Source organism: Dromiciops gliroides, chromosome 2 (genome assembly GCF_019393635.1).
Source record: "Dromiciops gliroides isolate mDroGli1 chromosome 2, mDroGli1.pri, whole genome shotgun sequence".
Lineage (NCBI taxonomy): Eukaryota > Metazoa > Chordata > Mammalia > Microbiotheria > Microbiotheriidae > Dromiciops > Dromiciops gliroides.
In genome coordinates, this window is record NC_057862.1 from 575,723,111 (window position 1) to 575,738,795 (window position 15,685).

The 15,685-nt window shown below is 37.3% G+C and overlaps 1 pseudogene; it reads left to right on the forward strand.

Annotated features, from left to right (window-relative positions):
* Positions 1-15,063, forward strand: part of LOC122739319 — a 137,237-nt pseudogene extending 122,174 nt beyond the window's left edge.
* Positions 15,064-15,685: the final 622 nt, after the last annotated feature.

The following is a 15,685-nucleotide window of genomic DNA, read 5'->3' on the forward strand; positions in this document are numbered from 1 at the left end:
TTAAGCAGCACCAACCAACATTAACATCATTTGTTGTTGTTGTTCAGTCATTTAAGTTATGTCTAACTTTCTGACTTGGGATAAGGATGACCATACTGGAGTGGTTTGCCATTTCCTTCTCTAAACAAGGCTAAGTGAATTACCTAGGTCTCACACAACTGAGACCAGTTTTGAATTCAGGAAGATGTCTTCCTGACTCTAGGCCTGACACTCTATCCACTTTGCTACCTATTGCCCCATTAGCATCAGTAGCTTCATGTAATTAACACCAGCCTAGAAAAACATGCTCATTTATTCTTCATTTATCATACTATCTATGAAACATATTTTGACTGAATGTACCTACCTCTTAACCTTTTCTAGCAAAATTTTTCTCCTCCACTTAGCCAAATGCTATCCAGCTTTCAAGACCCTGCTGAAATTGTTCTTTCTCCAGAGGCCTTTTTATGAACAACCCCTGGAACTTTAAAACTACATGGGACCTTAGATCTCATTTAGTCCAAATCCCCTCTTTGGGCCATGGTTCACCAGTCTATGAAGTGAGGCAAGTGACTTCCCCCATAGTCTCAGAACTAATTACTCTCAGAGCAAGGGCTAAAACCAGGTCTCCTATCTTCTAGTCCCATGCTCTGTGATCTGTCCAACCTATGAACTCCTCTACTCATTATTATCTGTACTGCTCCTTCAGCACTTATCATACACTGTCTTGTGTTAGTTATCTCTTCATATCTAACTGTTGATTGATTGAAATTGGCACAGACATCATGACAGTGATACACTGACATTAAACATCATCACTTGGACATCTATGTTGTGATGTTGACATTGGCCTTGTGATACGAGGTTGTCAAACTAATAAACCACCTTCTCTCAGTTGGTAGACTTTACAAATCAGACCCTCTTCTTGGACCTTGTGGGCTAGGGCCTAACTGTGTCTGCCCAACCAGTATGCAATCATGGCCACTGTGACTATTAGAATAGAATGTAGCAACAGAACAATGGGGCCTATAGCTTTTTTGTTTTTTTAATTCGGAGCACGGGACATTCTCTAGATCCTCTCCAGGAAAGTAAGCAGTTTTCCTCTGACCATAGCTGATATCTCTGCAGGAAAGCTTCTAGAATCATTCATCACTGTGTATACTTCTATCCCATGGGTTCTTCATGTGGGGTCAGTGAATTTGTTTACTGTTTTGTTCTTAATATTTTGATAACTCTTTTATACAGTTGGTCTCCTTGGCAATGCTATATATTATCTGTATGCCTTTTAAAACATTATTTATTTAGATTTTACCAGATAGTCCAATGGTTCTATAATACACACAAAAAAAGACTAAGAATTCCTTGCTCTATGTAGTTCCCAAGAGTAGCCTCATTCAATAGTCCTGGGGTTTCTTATACTCAATTCTAATCCAATCCAATCCATTCCAATGTAATTCAACAAACCTTGATTAAGTGACATTATTCCAAAGCACTTTGCTAAACTCTGGGCATACAAAAACAAACAAATGGTAATTGAGGGTCTACTCTGGGCTAGAGCTTCTGGGTTTAGATAAAATATTCTCCATCTATATTTTGAATAATATGACTGAAAAAATCTTTTCAAGTTTTTGTTCTTTTCTCTTCTTCTTTCCCCTTCCAAAATTTTTAGTTTAACTTAATAGTGTGGTATCATTAAAAATACCTTTTTGGGGGCCGCTAGGTGGCGCAGTGGATAGATAGAGCACCGGCCCTGGGGTCAGGAGTACCTGAGTTCAAATCCGACCTCAGACACTTAACACTTACTAGCTGTGTGACCCTGGGCAAGTCACTTAACCCCAATTGCCTCACTTAAAAAAGAAAAGAAAAGAAAAAAAAAAAACCTTTTTTTTTTTTAATTTGCTAATGAGAACCCCATGCTGGTGCTTTAGCAGAAACTAATGACAGAAAAGCTGGCTAACATCTGCAAAAAAGGAAAGACCATTAGCAAATTCATGAATTAAGATGCTCTGAGCTTTTTAAGTCCAGGAGTGCCCATACGCTAATGAAAATAGATTTGAATTGTCACAGATGTGGTTAAATTTCTGCATTTCTCATCAGGTGACATCATATTGTGGAGAGAAAACTCATTCTAAGGCTCAATCAACCCTACTGTGTCCTATCACCTTAATTAAGAATGGGAGTCTTACTTTTAAATTGCCCATATTCATATATTTGCTTCATGGTTTTTCCTTTCTGTAGAAAGTAAATGATTTTTGATCTTTAAATGTCTTGAAACTGATTTTTATAGAGAGGGCTTTACAATTTTAAAAATGTCTTTTCTTACAACAAGACTTTAAAATAAGTAGCAGTTATATTAAAAAAAAAAAAAAAAGGACAGTGGCAGCTAGGTGGCATAGTGGATAAAGCACCAGCCCTGGATTCAGGAGCACCTGAGTTCAAATCTGGCCTCAGACACTTGACACTTACTAGCTGTGTGACCCTGGGCAAGTCACTTAACCCTCATTGCCCTGCAAAAAACAAACAAATAAACAAATGAATGTATAAATAAATAAGTAAACAAATGAATAAATGGATGAATGAATGAATGAATAGCATTTTTAAAAGGACAAATGAGGATGAGGGTTGAATTATTTCTGTGCAAGTACTCACATCTTTAGACTACTGCTTTGGACTTAGAGTTTTGGGGTACCAATACTGCTGAGTCTTCAAAGATTCAGAGCTGCATAGGCACTGTTGAATACATGGAAATATAAAAATCATTTAATTTGGCACCAGGGAAAACGTTCAAGTACCCTCTAAGGTGAACCTATAGAGGAATTAGGAATCATCCTGCTAGGAAGCAAAGGAAAATAGTTTTAATATTACCATGTCATTTACAGAAAACAGAATTTTGAGCCTGGAAAGGACCTTAGGCAAAATTTATGTAGTTCCAATCCCTCATTTTACAGATGCTGAAACTAAGTCCCAGAGCACTAAAAATCCTTGCCTAAATTCAAATAGACCATCATAGATTTGGGACTTGAACTCAGCCCTGACTTAAATTATTTATTATATAAATAGATTTAAATGTAAATATATTATATAAATATATATTTATTAATAATTATAAATTATTTATAATACACAATGATTTCATTCTTCCTGAAGAATATTGGAACTTGTACAATTCATTTTATTACATCTCTGACCAGAGATGTAAGTAGAAATGTGAAAAGTATATTTTTTCTACTCTAATATTCAAATGGATCTATGATCCCATCTCCTCTGGCCTTCTTTAGTAGATTGCAAAGTCAAGTATCCTTACTCATTCTCTCACTTGAATTTTCAGCTTCCCCATCTATATGATAGTTCCCTTCCTATACTATAGGCCTGCCTTCACACCTGGCCCTGTCTTGTTGTATTTTTTGTCCTGCATTCTCAAAACAGGACCATGACAGATGTCATGACTTGCAGTGAATTGGATTTAAGTGAGGAAGGGCTGTGCAAAGTCACCAGCTTCACTCTCTCTTTTGGAGTCATATGGATCCGGTGGCAAGATATACATCAGGATGACTGGAGATGGCCCTAGATGTTTAAGGTCATTGGGATTAAGTGACTTGTCCAAGGTCACACAGCTAGAAAGTGTTTGAGATCACATTTGAATTCAGGTTCTCCCAAATTCAGGGCCAGTGCTCTATCCACTGTGCCACCTGGCTGCCCTTGCCCCATATCTATCCAACCTTTAAAGGGGCTTTCTAGATGCTACCATGTCTCTCCTTCCTTTCACAACCAAACTTCTTGAAAATGTTGTCTATATTTACTGCCCCATTGACTCTCTGATCACTATCTTAACCTATTTGTAATATGTTTTCTGACCTCATCACTTGATAGAAACTCCTTTCTCAAAAGTTAACAAAAATCTTTTAATTGCCAATCCAGTGGGCTTTCTCAGTCTTCATCCTTCTCTATGTATATGCTGCATTTGACATTATGAATCACCCTCTCCTTTTATATCTCTTTGTCTCTCTGGGTTTTTGTGACACAGTTCTCTCACTTCTTCTCCTACCTGTCTAGAACTTTCTTCTTTGTCTCCTTTGATGAAACATGATTAATGTCATGCCCCCTAACTGTAATTACATCCCAGCCCTGATCCTTCTCTCACTATTCTCTTTTGGACCCCTCATCAGTTCCTATGGGTTTAACTATTCAGATTACTCACAGATATTTATTTAAAGCCCAAGTATCTTCCCAGATCTTTAGCCTCAAGCCATAATTGTTGACTGGAATATCAAACTGGATGTCATGGATACATCTCAAATGCAACTGTATTTTCAGCAAGGCAATGATCCAATATAACCCTAAAGGACTTGTCCCACAGTGATCTAATTATCTTACTTCTCCCTGCCATCTCCCTGCCAAACTTAATGAATTCTTTCAAATGTACCACCAGCCTTCAATTCTCACAGCTTTGCAATCTCAGCATTATCATCTTCCCCTCACACTGCCTCATTTCACATATCCCATCAGATGTTAGACCTTGCCATTTCAAATACTACAACATTTTCTCATATCTGACCCCTTCTTTCTATTCAAACTACCACCATGGTCTAAGTTCTCATCACCTCTTCCTGAGTTGTGGCAATACTTCCTAATTGGTCTCTTTTTCTCACATCTGTTCACCACTCCAGCCTATCTAGGCAATGCTACCAAAATAAATTTCGTTAAGTGAAGATTGAACTGTGTCAATAAACTCCATTGGCTTCTTATTAGAATGAAATATTAACTCTTCTACTTAGCTTTTAAAACCTTTCCCAATCTGGCCCCAACCTATCCTTCCAGCCCCTCTATACATTACTATCATTATCAAACTTTGGATCCAGTAAAATTAGCATTTCTCACCCACAATACCTTTGTCTTCCATCTCTGTGCCTTCACACTGGCTGTCAGCGATACTTGGATCATCTCCTCACTTCACTTCTCAAAAAGGTTGTTTTTCTTTAAGATGCCTCTTAAGTGCCATCTTCTAAATGAAGCTCTCCTGACCCCCCCACCAACTGTTAGTACACTCCCAACTATACTACCTTATATTTTACTTTATATTTATTGGTCTAATTTATACTTATTCTACATATATTTACATGTAACATTATCTCCTCTATTAGAATGTCAGTGTCTTGAGAGTAAGGTGTGGTTCATAAATCGAATCTGTATCCCCAGTGCCTGGAACATAGTAAGTGCTTGGGAAATGTGTATTGCTTGATAAATTACTTGAATTAAACATTCACTCTGATGATTCAGATTATAATCTATCCATGCCTGACCACCATGTGGGACTCTCGTCCACATCCTGAAGTTCACCACATTAGGCCCATCTAAAAGACCAACTGAATTCCTCATTTTCTCCTAATTTTTAAAGGATATCAAATGGAAGATTTAGTCTGTCTACCAGCTATTTTTAGCTTGCATGTGCCCAGCTCATTTTTTGATCAGACTTTTTTTCTGGTGTCTCTCTTTACTCTCCTTCTTCTTTGAATTTCGTTCATTGACTTGTTATATGTTTGCAGCCTATTCATATCCACTATAGGGCTTTCCATTGCCCTTTGTAAAACTCTTTTTCTAATTATTCAGAGACTAGTGTTCTGTGACTCACAGCCATATAACTATAGCAGTAAGAGATTGGTATTTTTAATAGGCCTTTTTTCCTGGAAGAAGTTTGGGGTTGCTAAAGGAACTTTGTGATTTCTTGAAGCCAGCCTAACCTTCTCCTCCTGTTTAATTCTAGGCCCAAGATTTTGTCCAATTGTACTGTTTTGACAAGATATACAGATATACATATTATGTAGATGAATGGATAGTAGATAGATAGATAGATAGACAGAGTGAGTCCTACAGGCTGCCTATCCAGCCACATGTCATAATTTGGACAACAAAAAAACTTAATCTGTATGGTTTTTCCTGTGTTCATAGTTAGGCAAAACTCTAAGTGCTTACATCCAAGAGATCATTTAATATTCCAAGAATTTAGGGAACCAGTAAAATGTCATCTATAAATAAGAGTATCCTATCTAAAAACAATCCTTTAACTTGGACTCTATGCTGGAACTCCTCTATTACAATTGTGAACACCTTTCATAAGTATATGTTTTCTTGTTTTACACTGCAACTATATTTATGAGCACATATTATCTTTGTTACAATTTTTATGGAATTTTGAATCATTTCCAGATGGATAGGAGACATTTGGTTGAAAGAGCTTTTTAAGTTGTCATTTTGCTGGAATAAATCAGATTTTTAAAAAATTATCAATAATCATTGATTATAAACAATCCTATGATTTATGGGATTGATTATGAAGTGGGATCCTTATAGTTTCTACATCTTTTAGTTAATTGTATGCTGGTAAAGATATGGTATACTGAGGAATATCACTTGTGAATGTCTTACTAACACTCTAATCAAAACAGCTCCCAATGTGTGGTTAGAAGAAAATAGTCTAGGTCAGAAGTTGTTGATGTTCTTTTGGTCACCTTTTTGATATTTTTAAAAATAAAGTATGGAATTTTTCCTGTACAGTGGTATATTTTCTCTTTTGTAATGAATTATTGGCTATTCAATACTCTCAAAATTATGTTGCTTCCAGCATAGATCTCTTGTAAGCATACTTGGTCTAATCTACCTGCTTAAGCCATCTTTGTTTTTCAACTCTAAGTACATTTAATTCCCGGATGTTAGGATCCAGGTGAATCTGTTTGCCTTTTTATGGTGAAAAAAGTTTGTAAAAATTATTTGCAGATGTTTTCCATTTCACTTGTTTGTTGTTCTCCTCTCATCCCTCATTGCCCACAGAATGACTTTGCTTATTTTTGTCTCTCTGCAACATTTCTTTAAATTTATTTTATCCTTCAGCACTTCTATTTTGTGAAGTGATACTACCAATAATCATACATAAAACTTCTCCATAAGATTTTACAAATGAGTTGATAATCTAGACTATGTTGCTTTTGGATGCCATATCTTTCTATCTCCACTTGGATAGTAAGTCATGTTTTTACTAAGGTGAGATTTTTCGGCTTTTTTTTTTTTGCTCTCCTGCATGTGACAACTGATTTATCTATTTCTGTGTCACTAATTTAAGTGCATAATCCATTTTCATCATCAACATATTTGAATAGATAAGGACTGAGTTGTTTCAATTTCATTCTATATATTTTCTCATTTTTGTTCATTCTCCTAGCTTTGTACTAATTTTGGTTGTTGTTCAAAGAGATCAGTGATCTGAAATACATAGAAAGCTGACAGAGAATGACTAACATCATTTCCTTTACATTAAAATATAATCAATTTTGATTTTGTTATATAATTTGGTACTCCCCATGACAATTCCAGTCTGTACTACCCATTCTTTTCTCAGATAAAGCATGCCTGATTATATTAATGAGACTTCTTTTTAGTCTACAAGTCTATGGTTTCCATAATTATTTCTTCCAGATTCATATTTTTCAATATATTTTCACCATAATCTCATTCATAATTCCTAATTCTGAATTAATTTCAGCAAGTATCAAATATTTGTTGATTTAATTTGGAGCTTTAATTCAGTTATTCATATAAGGTCTCTGCCTTAATCTCTTCAATAGATGTTGGTCCATAAGCTGCACTTAATGTGATGATGGCATTTTTGCAAATACTTATCATGGAGAACTACAATATATGAATTATGGTCATATAATTAAATGACATTTCTTGTTGCCTTTAGCTACACATGAAAATTGAAGCTGCAAACTCCTTTATTTGTTCCTTCACATTGAACGTGCAATATATCCTTCCATTTAGCTGCCACTTCCTTAGTTATTCTAATCTCATTTATAGAGAGACAAAAGATCTTATATTTAGAATACCAAGAGTTGTAGTAACATTTATAGATGTTCTAGAGCAAGGCTTCTTAAAACTTTTTCTACTCGCAACACCTTTTCACCCAAGATATTTTTTACATGACCCCACGTGCATAGGTATATAAAATAGGTATGCATAACATTTTACTGTTGCCAAATTTTTGTCACCCTTACATTCAATTATGTGACCCCATATGGCATTACAACCCACAGTTTAATAAGCTAAAATCTAGAGCAGTGTAGTCAAATTAAAATAACATTATAACAAACATATAATAAAATAACAAAATAACATTAATTTGTGTTGTATTTTTTTATTTATTTGATAAACATTTTGAAAATATATTTTAATCTGGTTCAAGCCCATTCCTAAGGAGTCTGACAGTCATTCTCTTCATACCTCATGCCCCATTTTCAGGTATTCCTGAAAATAGATTGACTTTGTGGTTTCATCCAATTCAATTCAACAAACATTTATTACCACTATGTGCCAAGCACTAGAAATATAAAGACAAGAGAAAGATCAGAGGTTCATACATCACAGGTTCATAGATTTCGATCTAGGATGGAGCTCAGAGGCCATTAAATCCCTCATCATGATTTAAAGAATAAAACATTATTTGACTTCATAAGTTTGACATGATTCCAAGGGAGATAGTGTATATCTTCAGATAGTACCATACAAGATAGGTTAATGAAGAAAAAGGAGATCACAAAAAAGAAAAGAGAGATCACAAAATTGCTCTATGGATATTTGAGGAAATAACACTAATAGCTGAAAGGATCAAGGAAAGCTACACAGAGAATGTGGCAAATGAGCTGAGCCTTCAAGGAATACAGGAAATCTGAAAGGTAAAGCTCAGCAGAGAGTGTATTCCAGGTATGTAAAGTGGCTGATATAAGTGTGAAGATTTCAATTCAGTTCAATTGAACTAAATAAATATTTATAATTTGCTTACTTTGTGTCATGCACTGGGAATACATTTTATTAAAAACCAGTCTCTTCCCTCACAGGGTACCTGGAATGGTGGCATCCTGTTCCATGGGGTTGTAATTGGGCAGAGCTGCAGATGCAAAAGGAAGTAATGTAGGAGATACAGGAAAAAGACAGTAACTTTTGGAGAGAAAAAAAAAAGTATTCCAGTTTGGGTGGGATATATAATGTCAATGAAGGGCAGTAAAGTGAAATAAAAATAGAATAGGGGATAAACATATATAGGTATGTGGGTATGCATGCATATATATGTATTTATGTGTTTACATACGTGAGTATATTACATGTTATGTGTACATGTAATATATGTATATGAATTCTTCATAGGGAGCCATTGAATGCTTTAGATTAGTGTAGTGACATGGTCAAAATCCTGAGGAAAATTATTTCATAATATTTGTGAAGGCTCAGTTAGAAAGAGAAGAGACTGAAGACAGGGAAATTGATAAGGAAGCTTTTGCCATTATCCACATAAGAGATGATAAGGGCTTGAAATAGGTTCATGGCTATTTTAGACAAGAATCACAGATTGAGAGTATGAAAAGTAGCTTGGAGACATACAGTCCTATGCACCTTACAGATGAGTATACTGAGGCCTAGAGAGATTAAATAACTTGATCAAAGTCATACAGGTAATGATAGAGGTAGGATGTGAATGCAGGTCCTCTGACTCCAAATTTAATGCTATTTCCACTATGTTTTGCCTTCACAGAAGACAAATGTAAGGTTTTTGTGGAGGTTTAATCAACAGGACTTAGCAATTAAATGGTGAAAAGGAATGAAAAAGATGAAGGATTCAGTGATAATCATGAGGCTATGAACCTAGATGACTAGAGGGTGGTAAAAGAAAGAAATAGGAAATTTTAGAGATGAGTTAGGATGATGCAATCCATTTAGGACATATATAATTTAAGGTGCTAATAAGACAGCTAGCAATTAGAAGGGACTAGAATTCAGTAGAGAGATAAGGGCAGGATATATAATTTATAAGTTATCTCCATTGAAATGATAATTAGACCATGCAAGTGAGATCAATAGAGGAAAGTGTTGTTGGCTATTAGTATATATGGCTTGAGTTTAAGTATTGAATGAATGAATGATAGAACTAGAAGACAAATTAATCAAGATTGGGGGGGGGCAGAAACTGTCTTGTTGCACTAGTTGACAATGGGGTCCAGCCCATTCAAGTGAGAAGGTGAGGTGAGCAAAGATGGTGAACTTATAGGACTTGGTGAAAAGACTGGAAGGTGCAATGAAGACAAAGAATAGATTTATGAGAAATGAGGCAATAGGAGACATGAAAAGATGGGAAATTTTGAGAGGGGAATTTCATTCATCTCTTTCTCTTCCAGGACTGGGAATTCCATCTCTATAATTTTAGGAGTCTGAATGTTCCTTATAAGTCTATATATGTCTCTGTGTGTCTATTCTCCCATTTTGAAAATCAGAAATTCAAGTGATAATAAAACTAAAACATCAGAATATAAGACAGTATCTATGGCCATATCTTTGTATAATGTTTTATGATGAACCAAACTATGCAAACACCTTTTTTTTTTCTCCTTGCTGGTTTTATTATTAAGAGCAAAAATGCCTGCAGTTTCACCTCCAATTGTTTTAATGGTTTCCACATAAAAGTCATTTTCTCAGCACGAGATTTTGTTTGCTACAATGGAAACAGCATGGGCAAGATACAGTATTTTGCTGAGGGAAAGTAATTAGGTTGGTAGACAACAGTGGGTTGAGACTAGCATTCAATTTGTACTTGGTTGGTACCATGTTGGGAGGGAGAGTAAGTCTTATGAATATCCTGAATACAATTCCCCCCACAAAAAATCCCTCTATCAGTGACACAGTTGACCCCAATGAAAATAAAAGAAAGGTATGTGATTTTGTCAGAATAGGGAATTCCTAGTGTGGGAACTTTCTCCACCAGCATAAAATCACAACCTATCAACTTTAGTAGATAGTCCTAGGAAGTTTCCAGACATGAAAAAAACAAGTGCCTTAAAAAGGATCACACAGCTAGTAAGTGAAGGAGACGACATTTTAACTCAAGTATCCCTGCATCTGAGCCTACCACTCTAGATCATGCAAGAAGTATTTAAAAGGTCCAGCTTCACCAAGTTAATTTCCACATGCTGTTTATATTGTTGTTTAGAGGCCATTAACCAATTAATTCCATAAAAATTATATGACATGTCAGTCCAAAACAATGCAAAACACAAAACTGGTCACATTCATCATTGACTTTATAATATAAATGATATAGATAAGGAGAAAACGTGACACTATATTACAGCCAGATATAGAAGGAAAAACATAAAGTGGTATTACTGAGTGGTCTATACTAAGACAGTGGTCCTGGATATGGTTTTACATTCTTATCCTTCAGTTTTATAAAGGATTACATTTTTGTTCTTTGAATTGAGAGAATACACATATACACACACTGATACAGCATTCTTATTGGATTTTTCTAGAAAGTGCCTGAATCTAGGTGAAATCAGATGAAGGGAAACTGGTAGAATATCTCCTTGGACAGTTGCTATATTCAATACAGCAACCTAAAATTACACATGAATATATAAAGAAGAAAAAGAAGTTGATCACTAAATATCCTGGCTGACTGAGCTGTTATCTTTGAAAGGTGTCCATAGGTTTAACAAAAGTTCTAAAATTCAGTTGCCAGGGGGAGAAATCACTACCACAACTCTCAAGAGAGACACCTAGTTCTAGACCCACTTACCATAATTGGAGATTACAACTTCAAAACAGAAGACTACAGGCTGAAACCATTTCAGTCTGAGATTAAGGCACTAGGGAATTTTCAATCCAATTTTTATAAAATCATGTAATGTGAAAAGAACGCAGTTCAATGGCAGCCATATTGCTTAAGATGATTGTTCACTCATCACAGATCAGCAAGTACAAAGCAGTCAGGATATTCTGACATATTTCCTTCAGTATTATTATCTCAAGTTTCTGGCTCTAAACAGTATAGAATGGAAACTTTTCCCTATGATTCTTTCCAGTTATCCTATATCATATTACAGTTTCATTCGCTATTGGCAGAAAACTGTTTAAAGAATAAATATATTATCAAGGTCTCCTAGTATGTAAATTCAGGTTATTGATTTTTAATAGTTTTTTATTCATGTAGGCTAAATTCAGAAGAAATCTAAATTGGTTTGCCAAAAAAACTGATTTTCAACATTGGTTATTAAAATGCAAATGTCCTAATATCGAGTTCCACTATAAGAAAAGGTTCCCAATGAGGTTTTCACCTTAAAATGAACAGAATTTGAGAGTACTGTTGGCAATTATCTATATACATATATATGCATGTATGTACGTATATATGTATATGTGGAAAGAGAGAGAATGTTCACAATACATTTCTTGTAATGTTCCAGAATCTTTGAAATTAAGGGGACTTGATAAAAGCTAAATTGTGGGGAACAAGTTTTTTTCGGGATGGGGGGGAAAGCACACATAACTTTATCAGTAAAGGGAACTCCGTGTAGACTTTCTCTTCATAGGCAGCTTGGCCACTTCTCTTTGCTCTGGTCACATAAGTATTGTGTCTTAGAGAGAAGACTTGAACCCAGGTCTTCCTGGCTTGATGCCCTTCCTTCATTTCTTTACACCAGCCTGCTTCTCACTGAAAACCCTGAAACATTTAAAAAAAAAAAAAAGTGGAGTCAGAAGGAACATGCACAGCACAGATTCCACTGATAAAAGTGTTTGCTGAGCTTTAGGTGAAAGGAAATGACTTTGTCTCTAGAGAGCTACATTTTTCATGTAGTGATAAATGAAACATGCATGATGCAGTGGAATACAACTGAGTGTAGGATGATTCAGAAATACAGTGGGAAAACACTGATGCAGAGAAATCAGAACTAAAAATTTATTTACATGAGGATTGTTTAGTCGTTTTCAACTCTTTTGTGACCCCATGTGTTCTTGGGTACTAGAGTGTTTTTTGGGGGGCAGCTAGATGGTGCAGTGGATAAAGCACTGGCCCTGGATTCGGGAGTACCTGAGATCAAATCCGGCCTCAGACGCTTGACACTTACTAGCTGTGTGACCCTGGGCAAAGTCACTTAACCCCTATTGCCCTGCAAAAAAAAAAAAAAAAAAAAGAGTGGTTTCTCATTCCTTCTCCAGTGTGTCCCTATTTTACAGATGAAGAAATAAGGTAAACAGGGGTGCAGTGACTTGCTCAGAGTCACAGAGCTAGTAAGTGTCTGAACTGAATTTAAACTCAGTCTTCCTGACTCTGAGTCCAGCACTCTGTCTGCTATGCCCCCAGCTGACCACACAAGAATTACAACCATGTAAATGGAAAGAAAAGGAATGGAAAAGAAAAAAAGAAAGAAAAGGGAGAAAACAAGCATTTATTTACTATGTGCCAGGAATCTTACTAAGTGTTTAATATATATCTTCTTTAGTCCCAAGCTAAGGGTGCTGCTCTTCGAGGTGGGCCAGGAGAGGGGAAATGGTGGATTCAACATGGTCTCTCCGAAAAGCAGAGTGGATTTTATAGCAAGTGAGGAGGCCTTCTGGCAGGCAGAGTGTCCTGAGCCCTTGACTAAGAGGACTAACCAACGTAGTGGATCAGGCAGGTTTGGCCATAGGAGCAAAAAAAACAAGAGCATGAGCTCTACAGACCAAATCACGTGTTTGACATTGTGGGAACCCCCCAAGATGCGCGTGTCCTCTCCTTCCTTTTGTTGATGTAACTGATGATCTCGAACACTTCCCAGCCAAAAGGGACACGATTTCCTGTTGGCGCTGGAGCTCTAGGGCTGGTGTGATGGAAGTCACTTTGACCAGGTACTTCAGCTGCCATACGCCATTACTAGAATGACCTGACGCTCTATGTCACTCTCGAGTGGAGGAAGGCGGTATGCCCAGAAATTATAGAGAGATAGCTGAAGGACCCATCAATCAGATAAGTGACCCTCCCCTTCTCCTCCCCCCAAAGCCAAGCCTTTCCCAACCCCCCTAAATCGACGCTTCCCCTCTATTCTACTGTGCACTGCTAGGCTTCCTGCCCACAGATATGCAGCAAACCACCACCGGCCCGAGGGAGAGCCCCACTTGTGAATCAGCGTGAACGTGGAAAATCAGTGACAGCACCCCCCCAAGGACAAAGAGACAGGTGACATCAGGCTTCGGATGAGGGCCGAGTACTGCCCGCATGAGCCGGCTCTTCTCGAACAAGCAGGACCCCCTGGAACGTCAGTTTGAGCGTTTCAGCGAGGCCAACACCAGCCTCGAAACCCAGAACCTGAGTTGCATCATCTGTGACATCAAATTCTCTGAGCTCACCTACCTCGATGCCTACTGGCACAACTACATCAATGGTTCCCTCCTGATGGCACTCAAAGGCGTGTTCATCACAGACTGCCTTAAACAGGTCGTGTGGTTCATGAGGCTATCAAGGTGTTGGTGAATGGGGACGAGGAAGACTACGAGCTGGGACGGCAGAAATTCCTGAGGAGCCTAATGGGGCAGGCACTGCCCTCAGCCTCTCCCCTTTCTCATTTCTTTGGGACTCTGCTCAGCACCTGCCTCTGGAGTTCATACACTGTTTGGGGGCAGGGCGGGGCGGAGAGAGTTCTCCATATCCTTCCAGTTAACTTCCTCCCCCTGCTCCTTTATTTAAAGGAAAAGAAAAAAAAAAGAAAGAAAGAAAATGGTGTGTATCTCCCCCTTCCCCCATCTGCAGTCGTACAACCTGGGCAATGAAGAAAGAAGCAGTCAGCTCAGTGGTCCATAAAGTCCCTGTTGAAGTTCTTTTAGGAGTCATAGGCTTTCTCAGTTGCCCTTGGGACTTTGTTTTGTTTTGCCTGAGAAACCAAAGGATTGTGTGTTCTGGGACCTTGCTGTAGAGGGTAGGAGTCAGGGACATATCATGGAAATTTACCACCACATTCCATAGCATACTAAAATTTTAAGGGACAAAATGAAAAAAAAAATTAAAAAAAAAAGATATGGCCCTCTCACCTCCTCATTTGCTTACTCCTAATTCCTGGTGCTTCCTTTCTTCTCCACCTCCCAATATCTTCCAGAGACCCCAGATTAGGGAGTCCTTTTTCCAGTCTGACTTCATTAATTACCTTTTTTTTAACTCTCTTCTAGGGATCAATAAGAAGGGAAGAAGAATTAGGACATACTGAGAATCTCATGCACAAGTACCAGTGTGTATAGGATTGGGGGAAGGGTTGCTTATAGCATTAGAGATGTCTGTGGAATTTTCCCTTCTATGTTCAAGTGAAAATAAATGTATTCTGCAGCCTCTTTTCTACCCCCTCCCCCTAAAAAAAGTCTCTCATTTGATCCTCACAACAATCCTGGGAGGTAGGGGCTATTATCATCTCATTTTACAGTTAAAAATCCTGAGGCAGAGAGAGGTTAAGTGATTTGACCAGGTTCACAAAGCTAGTAAGTGTGTAAGGCTGTATTTTATGCCAAGAGAATGTATGTGTGTGTGTGTGTGTGTGTGTGTGTGTGTGTGTGTGTGTGAGAGAGAGAGAGAGAGAGAGAGAGAGAGAGAGAGAGAGAGAAACAGACAGACAGACAGAAAGAGACAGAGACAGAGAGGGGAAAGAGACAGAGAAAGACAGACAGAAATAAAGAAACTAAAATGTTGTATAACCATGTTTGTCAAGCTTTGCCCCATGAAAATGCACTTATATTTCTTCTTTGTAGAGATGGGGGATACTATAAGACATCTGTAAAACATCATAAATATAAATATAAAACATCATAGATACTTTAGACTCAGTTGATGTGTCGATTAATTTTGCAGAATTCCTTACATAGGGTATTT